At 39.3% G+C, this 12,666-nt stretch overlaps 1 protein-coding gene across 1 annotated transcript in view; it reads right to left on the bottom strand.

Moving 5' to 3' along the window:
* tpst1 (tyrosylprotein sulfotransferase 1) overlaps positions 1–12,666 on the bottom strand; it is a gene marked incomplete at its 3' end in the record, with an annotated part of 837,181 nt that overhangs the window by 565,806 nt on the left and 258,709 nt on the right.

Raw genomic sequence — 12,666 nt, 5'->3', positions numbered from 1 at the left:
ATACAAACTCAAAAGTTATCAAACAGTGGTCGGACAAAGAGGGATTCTGTGGGAACACCACTAAATGTTCAATTTAAATACCATACACCAAAACAAGGCCGAGGGTGTGGTTAAAACAGTGAGTCGGTTCATGAACACTCTGAGAGAAGCCAATGGAATCTAACAGAGAGATAAACGCAGTACTGAAGCTGTCATTCTCAACGTCAACATGAATATTAAAATCCCCTACAATAATAACTTTGTCCGTTTTATGGACTAAAGTTGACAAAAACTCTGCAAATTCAGATAGTCTTTCACACCCAATGAATTATTAAGAACAAGGCTTTCAAATGAGTTATAGTTTAGTTTAGGTTTAGAGCTGATTAGTAGGCTAGAGTCGAAGATAGCTGCAACTCCACCTCCTCGGCCTGTGCCTCGAGGAATGTGAGTATTAGTATGACTGGGAGGGGTAAATTCATTTAGGCTAACATATTCTCCATCACCCAGCCAGGTTTCAGTAAGACAAAATAAATCAATATCATAATCTGATATTAGTTCATTTACTAGTACACCTTTAGAAGAGAGAGATCTGATGTTTAAGAGTCCACATTTAGTTCTCCGATTCGTTTGTACTATTGCTCTTGTGGTTTTAATTTTTATGAGGTTTTTATGTAGAGCTTCTCTTCTGTTTATCTTTGATTTAAATAATTTCGATGGTCGGGGGGCAGACACCGTCACTATAGGATTTTCACTAAGTAACTCCTGGAATGGAGGAGCAGAGAAGGGTAGGGTGGGTAACTGCTGAATTAGAAGGGCAGAGAAGTGTGTTAGACTGCGACTCTGCCTCCTGGTCTCAACTCTGGGTTGTCATGGATTTGGTCCACTAATAAACTTGGCCAGATTTCTAGAAATGAGAGCTGCTCCTTCCCAAGTGGGATGGATGCCGTCTCTCCGGATCAGACCAGGTCTTCCCCAGAAAGTCTGCCAATGATCAACAAAGCCCACATCGTTTGCTGGACACCACCTCGACAACCAGCGGCGGAATGAAGACATGCGGCTATACATGTCATCACTGGTCAGATTTGGCAGGGGTCCAGAGAAAACTACGGTGTCCGACATTGTTTTTGCATATGTACACACCGGCTCAACATTAATCTTAGTGACCTCCGATTGGCGTAACCGGGAGTCATTACCGCCGACGTGAATAACAATCTTACTGTATTTACGTTTATCCTTAGCCAGCAGTTTCAAATAAGACTCAATGTCGCCCGCTCTGGCCCCAGGGATGCACTTAACTATGGCCGCTGGCTTCGCTAACTTCACGTTTCTCAAAATGGAGCTATTCCCCTCAGAATGGTGTTTATGACATCATCAACATTATGACATCGTCAGAATTCTGATTGATAAAGTACAGGAAGTGACAGAACCTTTCACACAGCATGGTGTTTATGAAACAGTGAAAGACAGAGGATCGTGGTGATCCTTTGAGCAAATTTGAATCTACACATTTTTATACACAGAACATGTCCTCTTTGTCTACATTTTCTTACATAAGAAGCAATCAATCACTCCCAAAATTTGGCAGCAATACTATTATCCAACTGCTGGAACACAAACATCCTCACACACACCCTGTACATCAGTTTACAGTTTATTTTTACCTGTATATGTGCTTTTATGTGTTAGTTTCAAGCTGGCAGTGAAAGCACCGTCTGGGTTGTTCACGGTTGACAGATGATGGCAGTGTGTGTGAATGTGGTAGTTCTTCTGTCTCAAATTACCTAAAATTAATTATGACCCACCCCTAAGGAAAAATTTACATTTTACATATCGATTCTGTCCTTATACAGTATGTCGTACTCCATGAATCCTTGCATTTTGACCACAAGAAATGTAGTAAAAACTGGAAATGCACGATACTGTAATGTAGAGATTTATAAAAGTGAAGTTGATTTAATCAAGCAGAGGCCTTTCTTTTCCATTTAGTTCCCAAAATCTCTGCATGTGGCAAGACAATTTTCCTCTTTTAATATTTTAATATAATATAGACTACCCCTGGCAAAGTTTTTATTATTTCTGTTCTGTATACTTCTTTATTTCCCACTTTATTTCTCTTTTTGCAATAAAGATTCAAGGAGAGAAAAAAAATCAGATTATTCCAACACAACTGAATGCATCATCAATCATCACTCACTCCTCCCTTTGCAAGCACAGAGCAGCAGCTTAGGTGTCCGACACGCTTTGTCGGCTCTAGTGCTGAATATGTGGTCCTCTTATTTGTCCAAATTTCACTTCACTTTTTACTTCAAACAAACCAGAAGCCTACTACTACTTTACTTCATACGTATTCAACGTAGTGACGAAATGCGCTCTGTAGAGCAGTTTGCCCTTTTGGGCTACTGTAGAAACATGGCGGCGTCCATGTAAGGGGACCTGCAATGTATCTAGATAGAAATGGCTCATTCTAAGGTAAAAAAACATATTGGTTCATTATGTATGTATGTTATTATGTCCTTATACACCACTGAAAACATAGTTATGGATATTATAGTGCATTTCTGTCAGTAGATCCTCAGAATTATTACCTTTATTATTAAAGGTTCAGTCTGTTATATTTAGAACAAGAAAATCAGTGACACAAGTTCACATCAGACACTGAAAGCAGTGGCGCACCATATGATGCTTCTGTAGATTATTACTCAGTTGGCACAAAATTTAGCCGCATAATGAAGAGTCTGATCTGGAAACTCCCATGTGTTTATGGTCATATTATGTGATTTTCTGTTGCAAAAGTTTCTTTCTTCCAAATGGAGGCATGACAGAAAAAGTTTGAGAGCCACTAATATTTGCACACTCTAATATCAAGACGTTCTGACAGGGCATCTATTATGCCCCACATCTAAAACATCCGGTCGCTTGATTTATTCCACAAGGCTAACAGAATAAGGAGAAGAGAGAAAAGAGGAATCTCTCTGGACTGCTCACGCTTCAGGGACAGACAGCTGGACACCGGAGACTCGGCTCTGCCCTCCTCGTCACTCATCTTTCATCCAGCAGCACAGTCAGTGACACAAGCTGGTATATGTTGATAATGGTAGGCCTAACAAACAGACATCTTTCAAGACAATATTTTCATGACCTTTTATTTGAAAATAAATATTAAATGAATAGCTTACAGATAGCCTAAAGATTGGAATGTAAGATGTTTATTCCCATTATTATTATCATTGGCTTGTTAGTTTAAATATGGTGTTTTTGTACATTCAACAACAAATGAATGCCGCTGAAACATGAGATTTGTGACACTGTATATGCTAAAACCTTACACCCGCACTAATGGAGCTCAGGATTGATGTGGAGGCCGGCTGCTTTACTCCAAACAGTTTTGAACTGGACTGTGTGCCAGACCTTTTGGATGTGTAGAGGAACTCAAAATATTAATTAATCCTGTGTCGGGAGACTTAAATATAAAGTTATGCTGCTGTGCCTCCTCATGCGTAAAAGTGCACAGCGTCTCTCTTAATGGGGAGACCCTTCACCCGCCCCCAAATTCACAAAATGTATCGTCCAAAATTCTGCCCACAAGCAGCGGTGCACGCACAATGTTTTCATGTACTTCATGTGTTTTCCCAAGAGTGGACACTGAGCTTGGAACAGTACTTCAAGTTGAAATGAGGGTAGCGACGGTCAGCTGCGCCCGCATGGCTTCCATTTACATTGATCGTGCTATCAATGGTTTTTATTCGAATGATTTTATACATACATGTAATTACGGAGGTCCGGACCTCGGTGACCTCATACGACCATGCTTGTAACCACTCTGTGCTGAAGGAAAGTGTGTAAGTGCGTGCCAACACAGTCGTGTCATGCGTGCATTTCTACAGTGCTGCACCCCTAAGCGAAAATATCTTCATGCGCACCTGCAAGCTCACGACAGACAGTTTTTAGTCTTCAAGTCCCTTTGTGCTTCTACGGAGAGAGTTTCCCAGCTAAGCTGTGGTGGAAGGAGGGTTATTACTAATGACTCTCACATCCCTGAAACCAGCGTTATGCCTAGACTGATAAGTAAGACTCCTGCATTGTTTGCATTCAGGCACAAAGTAAGAGAAGTAAAGTTTCAGTTTTGCACTGAAAACGGATGTCATCCCTCATCACAGTAGGCCTAAACACTTTCCTACAATGGTAATAACAAAGCAGAACCAGTGGAAACAACAAAATGACAGTAATCTTATTATTCAGTCCAAAGGGTCTCAGAAACACCGCAGGAAATTGTTGTTGTCACAAAAACTTTAAATAGCAGTAGCCTACTGTGTAGCCTAATGCTTATGTTTCTTTTTTCAACAGGACAGGCCATGAACTTTAACCTTTTCAGCCAATGTGATATGATAGTTACTTTATAGGATACTTTTCTAAATGGAATTTAACTGTCATTTTTTATGCGCATTTTGAAGTAGACTATCTCATTAGAAAAGGTTGATGAAAACGGCAGCTTTCCCAAACAGAATCCTTAATTTCGCAAAAACGTTTTTACGCTCGCTTGAGGTGTTTTTTGCCTTTGTCGAAAAAGAGTAAATGCGCTAAATGGGAGGTGGAAACACTTTTGCCGAATAAGTTCTGAACTCACGTCTGATCATCTGTTTCCCCCAAGTGAAAAAGAAATATACTTAAGTAGCACTTTTTTGGATGCACTATTTTAATTGTACTATACTAAGTGTATATTAAATGTGTTATTTTGAAACAACTTAAAGTATGTTAAGTGTCATTTTAGAAATTAAAGTCAAAGTCAGAATCTTAAAGTCAACTTTAAGATAATTGCAATATATTTTAATATACTTAGTTGTGTTAAAATGGACCTATTTTAAGTTCCTTTACTGTAATTTAAATATACTTTTTTAAATTGAACTTAAAATACCCTTTTGTGCTATACTTGAAGAACAGTTTAAATATAGTGTTTTGTGTATAATATATTGTGTTCCCTGAACATTTTTATTAGCATTTCAGCATATTAGTAATTTATTACTAGTATACTCCAAGAGCCACTATTAATATCTTGGGAAGCTGCTTTATGAAACCATTCAGTGTGAGAATAATGCATTATTAATGCATAAAAAATATCTTGCAAAATGCCTTTTTAGCATAATAAAAAAAATTAGTTTAAAATGTATTTTACAACACACACACACACACACACACACACACACACACACACACACATACAGACAACTAAAAAACTTTAATTTTGTTTACATTACAAAAAGAAATTCCTGTACATTAAAAGGCAGCATGCAGCAGCATGTATCACATCTTGACCAACATACCTTCAAATAAAAATAAAATCAGTAAAATGATGACATATGATCAGTATTACTGAAAAGTACACTATACACATCCCATCATTAATGTTACCCATGGGGGTCCCTCACACGGTCCAGACTCTGGGCACAGCTCAGATGACCTCACGGCAAGCCATCCCACTTCTGACACCATATGTTGACAAAGGCGAGAGCAGTCACCCTGCCCAGATTCAAACACAGGTCTACAGGGTACCAAACATGCAACTCTGACAGCAACGGCAGCCAGGCTCGTTGGTATGGCAGTCCAAGCGCTTACTCAAATGTAGTGGAGGTACTCCATCACAAGCATGCAGTACAAATGGTGGAACCAAACTGAAACTGAAAAATGTCACAATCCTTATCCTGTGGAGTGGAGGGTCGGTTATCTTTGAGTAGGGCTCGTTGCATTTTCTGCGACTGCACAGCATCTGTGGAAGGGAAAAGGAAATATTTTGTCCATATCAAAGCAATATTACATCTAATTAATTAATAACCATTGTCTGATTTTTTAATTTTGTTGAAACACAATATTACATCATGTCTAACTGTTCTGATAATGCTAACTTTTTAGCTTCAGGTGAAATGGTTTTCCACAAGGGACTCCTCCCAGTTAATGCTCAGTTCTTCCATTACAACATGATCAAAAACATTCCATAAACACTACTGTGCATTCAGCCAAGGAGCTGTATATGATAAAATGTTATTAAACAGGTACAACAAATAACACAAACATTCAGACTTGCTTAACAACTGTGCTGTCTACATGTCATTTCAAATTAACACAGCAGTCAATTTGTACAAAAGTAGCCAATTACTTAATGTAGAACAATATTTTAAATATTTTTTCACAAGAATATTTGTTTATTTAGTCTGACCCCGTTGACATGTAGTGAGAGTAAGAACACTGATGGTGTGCAGGAGCCAGATATACCTATGAGCACATTGAGCTTGTGAGGGTCCAGCTGGTCCTTTGAGGATTTTGTGGCCTCTAAGCCATCTGAGTGAGGCAACGATCCCAGGAAGCCCTAAAAGAAACAAAATGCAGTTTCAAATGAGATATAATAAATATTCAGATAGGCCAGTACTTCCACCTAGTTTAGTTCTTCATTTGCGTTTCATTATAAACACTGTAATTCTATTCTTATAGCAAATCTTTATTATTATTCTTTATTTCATTTTCTTGAGCTAAGGCAGGAAATTCCAACTCTGGGTTTAGCATTAAGTTGGTTAAAGTTGGCAAAGGGTAGGTTCAACTTTTATCAGTGGAATACAGGATCTTTGACCATACAAATGTACAAAAAGGAGCGCGCAGCTTTTGCAGAGAAATTTCATGCACCCGCGGCAGATGGTGTGCGTTTTGCGATCCTTTTTCAGAGGGCACAACTGACAACTCTTTCTCTTGCCAGCCGGCCGCCACTCACTGCGGGAGGAGGCTGTCTCGTCGTTCTTGTTCCACTCCTTCTCCTTCTTCTCATTGTCGTCGATCCCCCGAGGAGGACTCGGCACGAACGGAGCTGATGAGCGCCGCGGAGGCTTCTCCTCTCGAGGAGCGGCCGGACGAGCGCCTTGCCCAGCTGCCTGAGGAAGACGCACCGCTTGTTGCGCTAGCGCGGCATCCACTCGTGGTTGATCTCTCGCCATAGGACGAAGGCGTTGTACGCGGACACGTCGAGGACGTTGTGGAACACGACCAGGGGCCAGCGAGCCGTCATCCTCCTGCAGCTGTACGTGGCGTTCACCTTGTCCAGGTTATCGATGCCTCCTTTGGTGACGTTGTAGCGGAGGATGAGGTCTGGCACTCTTTAGATATGAGACTGACTGATTGATTTAAGATAATTGAGCGATTATTAACTAACTGATCACTAGTGATAATTGTATAATTATTAAAAACTACCTAGAGGTCCGGAGACTCTAGGTTTATAACAACTCCGGTGGTGCCCTTAACGAGGAACATTGTTTGATTTTCTGAATATTAAAATTCATAATTGGGTATTAAATCTCATAAATTTATTAAAATGCATAACTAAATTTAGGTTTGCTACATAATGGAGCCTGCCGTGTGAGGCCTTGGACATACTAGAATATACACACAGCCCTGATATGAGATTTATTAAGAGTCCCAGAAAATTTTTCCCTCCAAAATTTAAATTTTGCCACTGAAATAATTATAGCCCAGTAAGTTGCTCCCTAAAAACTCTCCTGTCTTCCCTCGTAACTTAACATTAGTGATGAAAGCTGTGTGTGAGTTTTTACTGCGTTCCTTTGTCTTCTTTGTTGTGAAATGAAATGCTTTGTGCAACTTGTTTGGCCGCCGCGCCATTGTTCTTTGTTGTTCAGTACAGAGCTGTAGTGAGCTGAGCTATGAGGGTCCGACCAAGCTAATGCTAAACTGAACGCATTCCTGTAACGTTACCATTTGATGAGAAATCTGAGCTAAAGCTACACACAATCTCCGCTGTTGAGCGGATGAAATGCCCTTTTGGTTGAGAGAAACTTAACCGATATTTTAAGGCCTAATAAGAGGCAGATAGATTACAGTTGCGCTGTGCCAATGTGATTTGTTTGCGGCTATAAATAACAGTCTGACGCGCTGAGCCGTGGATTGTTATGTTATATGCAAAGCTCCGGTATCCTGTTGAAATTAGCTACTTCAACAAATACAGCTGCCCTGCAGTGGAGTCACAGGCGTGAAGACGCCGAGTTTAGCCTGTAGCGTTGTACCTACCGAGCTAAGTTAACGCTAAATCGAAGCTTGGAAGCAAGCTGAGTCATTGAAACAAAGGAGCGAGTCCTTCCCCCATTTTGAGCGGGACTGGTGTCCAGTCTGTGTTCTGATTTACTGCCGTTGCTGCAACGACGGTTTGCTAACTGCGTTAGCCTGAAGCTAACAGCTGTTGGGTCCGAGGACCAGGGAGGAAGCCGCTTCTTCTTCTACATTGAGAAATAGGCCGCGCCCGAGGCGGAGCCACAGCTCCCCTACTGGCTGGCGGAATAAATTGCATGCTGCATTAAATCGACTTCAGCATCATTAGTGGCAGAGATGAGCGTTTCAATCGAGTGAATTAAACCAGACTCTAGTGATCGATTTTGTTAACTTGATTGAGACAACTATTGTGTTGACTCTCAGATTAAATTAATAAGGAGTGTTACTCCTTAAGTGTAGGATAGAGCACGGTCTCTCCGTTTTCCTTGAATAACTGCTAACTTTTAAAGATCTGTTGGGTGTTTGCTTGTAACAAGGTACTGAGCCAATTTCGTAGCCTAGGATTACACTGAGTAGTTCTATTAATTTTGATGCAATCTTTATTCAAAGATTCGCTTATCTAATTGTTGATCCAGCTGTGTTTGAATAAAAAGCTTTATTCTCAGTACTGCTGCAATATCCCCGATTTTGACTTTGTCATTTTGAAGCCTTTGCTGTAGTGCTATTTTTGATCCTTGCAGGAATAAGATAAATACAGAATAACATCTTGATGTGAATTTTGTTAACCTTTTGTTGTTTGGACTGATTGGAATTCTGAAACCCACATTAAGCTTGATAAGTTGAATTGATAGCTTTCCAACTAGGTTTTTTTTAATCCCTATTCATTATAAATGTAATTTGGACTCTGACTTTTATAGCAATTGGAATTTTGATAACTTGATAACTACCAAAGGGTAATTAAGACTTTCAGTTTAATCGGTTTTGATTTTATCTTAAATTTAATCCACTTTAATCAGCCTGGGATTTTTGTTCATTTAACTTTGAACTTTGAGTTTATTATCATTGCCTTTGAACTTTGATTTTAGAAATTTAATTATTTTTTAATCTAAAATTTTAATTTTTCCAATTTTGAACTTTGATTCTAAAATTTAATTATTGTAATCTCAAACAATTTCCAACTTTGATCATTAAGGACTTTGAGCTTTGATTGTCAAGCTAGTTGTAACATGAACTTTGATTTGATCTATAGCATTTAGCTGTAATCCCAAGTGTGATTTAATGTCATTTTTCCTATTTTTGCTTTTCATCCTAAATTCGATTTCTCAGTTTGGTCATTTAAGTCTGACTTGAAAGTCAGCTTTCTCCAACCTGACATTCCTTTTTTTTCTCAACTAGTAAACAAACTAGCTGAAACTCTGCTTAACTGACTGGCTCAGGTCTGCTGTACCAGCTAACACCTGTAGTCCACTTCTGATTTTATTAAAGCAAATTGTATAACTGAGAGTCCATAGGTTTGATTTTGATCCTTCTTTTCTTCAGATTCCAACCTTCCAAATTAACTTAAAGGAACACATCAACCGCTCCAGGAAGCTATAGAAGCAACACCCATTTATTTTTTTTTTTTTATGCGTATCCTCTGAGTTTACACACTTGTTTGTTGCCTGATTTGGACTCGCACCAAAGTCCTTAACCAAACCACTTGAGTACCTGCCTTTGAACATGGCAGACCCACTGGAACACTTTGACTCCATCTTGGCCCACATGACCGAGACCATGGTACCTGGCTACTCAAGCCAAATACAAGGCACCGATGCGGTGAACCTTGAAACAATTTTTGCAGAGCTGGTAACAACTGCTCTAGCCACTTCCTCAAAAGACAAAGCCTTGTCCCAGATGCTAGGAAAACTAGCTATTGTAATGTCTGCCCAGTCTAAGCACACGCACCAGCTTGAACAGCAGCTGGAAAACACCAGGCAGTCGCTAAGTGAAGCGGAAGAACGCATCACTGACCTACAAGCTCCTTGCCACCTCCCACAGGAGGGTGGAGTCGATGAGGAGAAAATTGAGCTGCAGGAAAAGGCCAATCAGCTTGAACACTCACTCTTTCAGCAAGAACAGGAGTTAGAGTGGACTAAAAGTAAACTTAAAGACACAAGTGAAACCCTTGACCAATCAGAAACCCTCCTTAGACAAGCAGTGGGTGAAATTAAAGACCTGAAATTACAAGTCAAGGTTTATAGTATGTGTGTGTGTGTATATATATATATATATATATATATATATACACACAGTCTGTTTGTAAGTTAACGTTGGGGCACTAACACCTTAACCAGTCAGCATCTGTAGTCGACACTTTGGTGTTTTTCAGTTAGTTAACACTAGCTAATCCTCTAAAGTTAGCATCACAGAATCAAACAGGATAACAGATGATGAGCCATGTGATGCTAATGTTAATTCACCTTTACCATTTAGCTTACTGGTGAATTTAACCTGAAGAAACTTTCATCAGTCGTTAAATATTTGGGCCGAGTTTCTTATTTTTGTGTCTGCTATTCGTGTTTATCAAGTAACAGAACTATCAAAGGCTAAGTTACCTTGTAGCATCTAAGAGTTAATGTTAGCTTACAGTAACTTAACATTAAGTTAGTCATTAACGTCACTGTAACGTTACCTGGTCTGAGTAACTGAGGTACACTTGACCGCAGTTTTGAGCTTCCATGGCTAATAAAGTTACTAACTCGGAGCATTTTCAATTTCTCTTCTGTAGAACAACTAAGTTAAGGAGGAAAATGCTTCGAGAGTGTAAAGAAACTGCCACAAGTGTAGGTTTGAAGTTGTGTCTGGCAGGAAACCTCCACAATTCATCATCCAAGTTCCGCAGCTGCTCTCTGCGCAGGCAGACGGGCCAGCTGACTTATCTGATCTGTCAAAAAATGTCAGGTAGGACGGTGCTCCACTTACAACATCTAAATACACCTGCAAATGTAAGCAGAGTTGAACTGTACAGTTTGTACAGCCCCCTCCCACTCCCCCACCACTGAACAAAATCTCGTATTTCCAAACTTAAACGTGGGCAGGTATGCCAGTCTGCATAACAGATATGATAAGTTTATAAAATATTATGGATTACGCTAAAGTACACTACATGGTGCAAATTAGCTCCACCTTCACCAGTAAACCCTAAAATGTAGTTTACACATTAATGTATAAGTAATAGTGTAACATTCACAGGGGATTTTTCTGCATAATGAATACTTTTAGTTTTGATATTTTAAGCAAATAATACTTGCTTTTTCTTGTAATTAAGTATTTTTGTAGTGTACTCAAGTACACTACAAAAATAGGCCATGCAGGTAACTTGTGTTTTTGTGCTGTGGCGTTTAGTCAACATTAAGTGTTATAATGGAGGTGTATGGAAATTTGTTTGTGGTGCTGATAGTATTTAAAAGATTCACGGGCGTCTTCTTCTCACCTGTCTGCCTGACGCAGATTAAAATTTTATGACACTGTAAAAATGATGCCAACCTTTATCCCATTAGGTTCTTCTAGTATGTAATCCTCCTTTGTTGATGAATTATATGAATGAATATGATCTCTCATCCAGTGTGTTGAAATGAAATTTACCTCTTCCTCTACATGGTCGGATAATGTGGCCATGCTGATGATCCTGCTGAACTGTGTGACTCTGGGCATGTACAAGCCCTGTGAAGAGATAAACATCATCCTAGAAGTCAGTGTGACCCCTGCACTGTTATTAGTGGACACTGGCAGTGGAATGTACATTTACTTGTGTCATTAGCACATTTTAAATACAATTAAAAGTGTTTAATCTGCATTTCCGTCCTCTCATGAAAACACACCTTCCAAAACTATTCTATTTTTGCAGTGTGTCCAAATACCTGTTCTGTGATCTTTCATTGGCTACATGGTGGATCTGTAAATAAAGAGACTAATGAAAGTGGCCATATCACCTCACATTTAAGACCAGCAGCTAAATTATTATTCAATTCAATTCAAACAACTGCCAGAAACCCTGTCAGTGACATCATATAAGCATTTGGGCACCAGAGCAAAGCAGCAAAAACACAGGTCACAACACGGACCAAGCAGGGACCATAATTCAAGAAGATAGATAAATAAATAAGTAGATTATAAATACTAAGTAAATAAAGACTTGGTCCGCACAGTGAGGCTAACATACATACGGGCCTCTGACCAGATTTTCACTGTCCAAAGGAGCTTTTAACATAAAATGTGCTTCTGTATAATAATAATAATAATAATAGTACTTTGCCACCGTTGTTGTTTCTGCTGTATGTTTAATAGTACATTTTTTCTTTTATCTTGTATGGCCAGATATTGGACAATGTATTCTTTGCTTTCTTTATGGTGGAAATGCTCATCAAGATGGTGGCCCTGGGAGTCTTTGGCTATGAAGGAAGTTACTTTAGCGACAACTGGAACAAGTTTGACTTCTTCATCAACTCGGCAAAGTTAATATCCCACAATGCCTATGGCTTTCTTTTTAGTCACCTTAGGAAAGAATTATATTTAATTTCTTAGTTTTAAAGACAACATACTCAATCACAGTAGGACTCTTACTTTCAAACTGGAAAAACAATAAAGTTTAGACAGCTTTGGTCAGACTCG

This window comes from Micropterus dolomieu, linkage group LG17 (assembly GCF_021292245.1).
Source record: "Micropterus dolomieu isolate WLL.071019.BEF.003 ecotype Adirondacks linkage group LG17, ASM2129224v1, whole genome shotgun sequence".
Classification (NCBI taxonomy): Eukaryota; Metazoa; Chordata; class Actinopteri; order Centrarchiformes; family Centrarchidae; genus Micropterus; species Micropterus dolomieu.
Note: the sequence above shows the minus strand (reverse complement) of the source record. Positions and strands in the feature narration are given on the sequence as shown.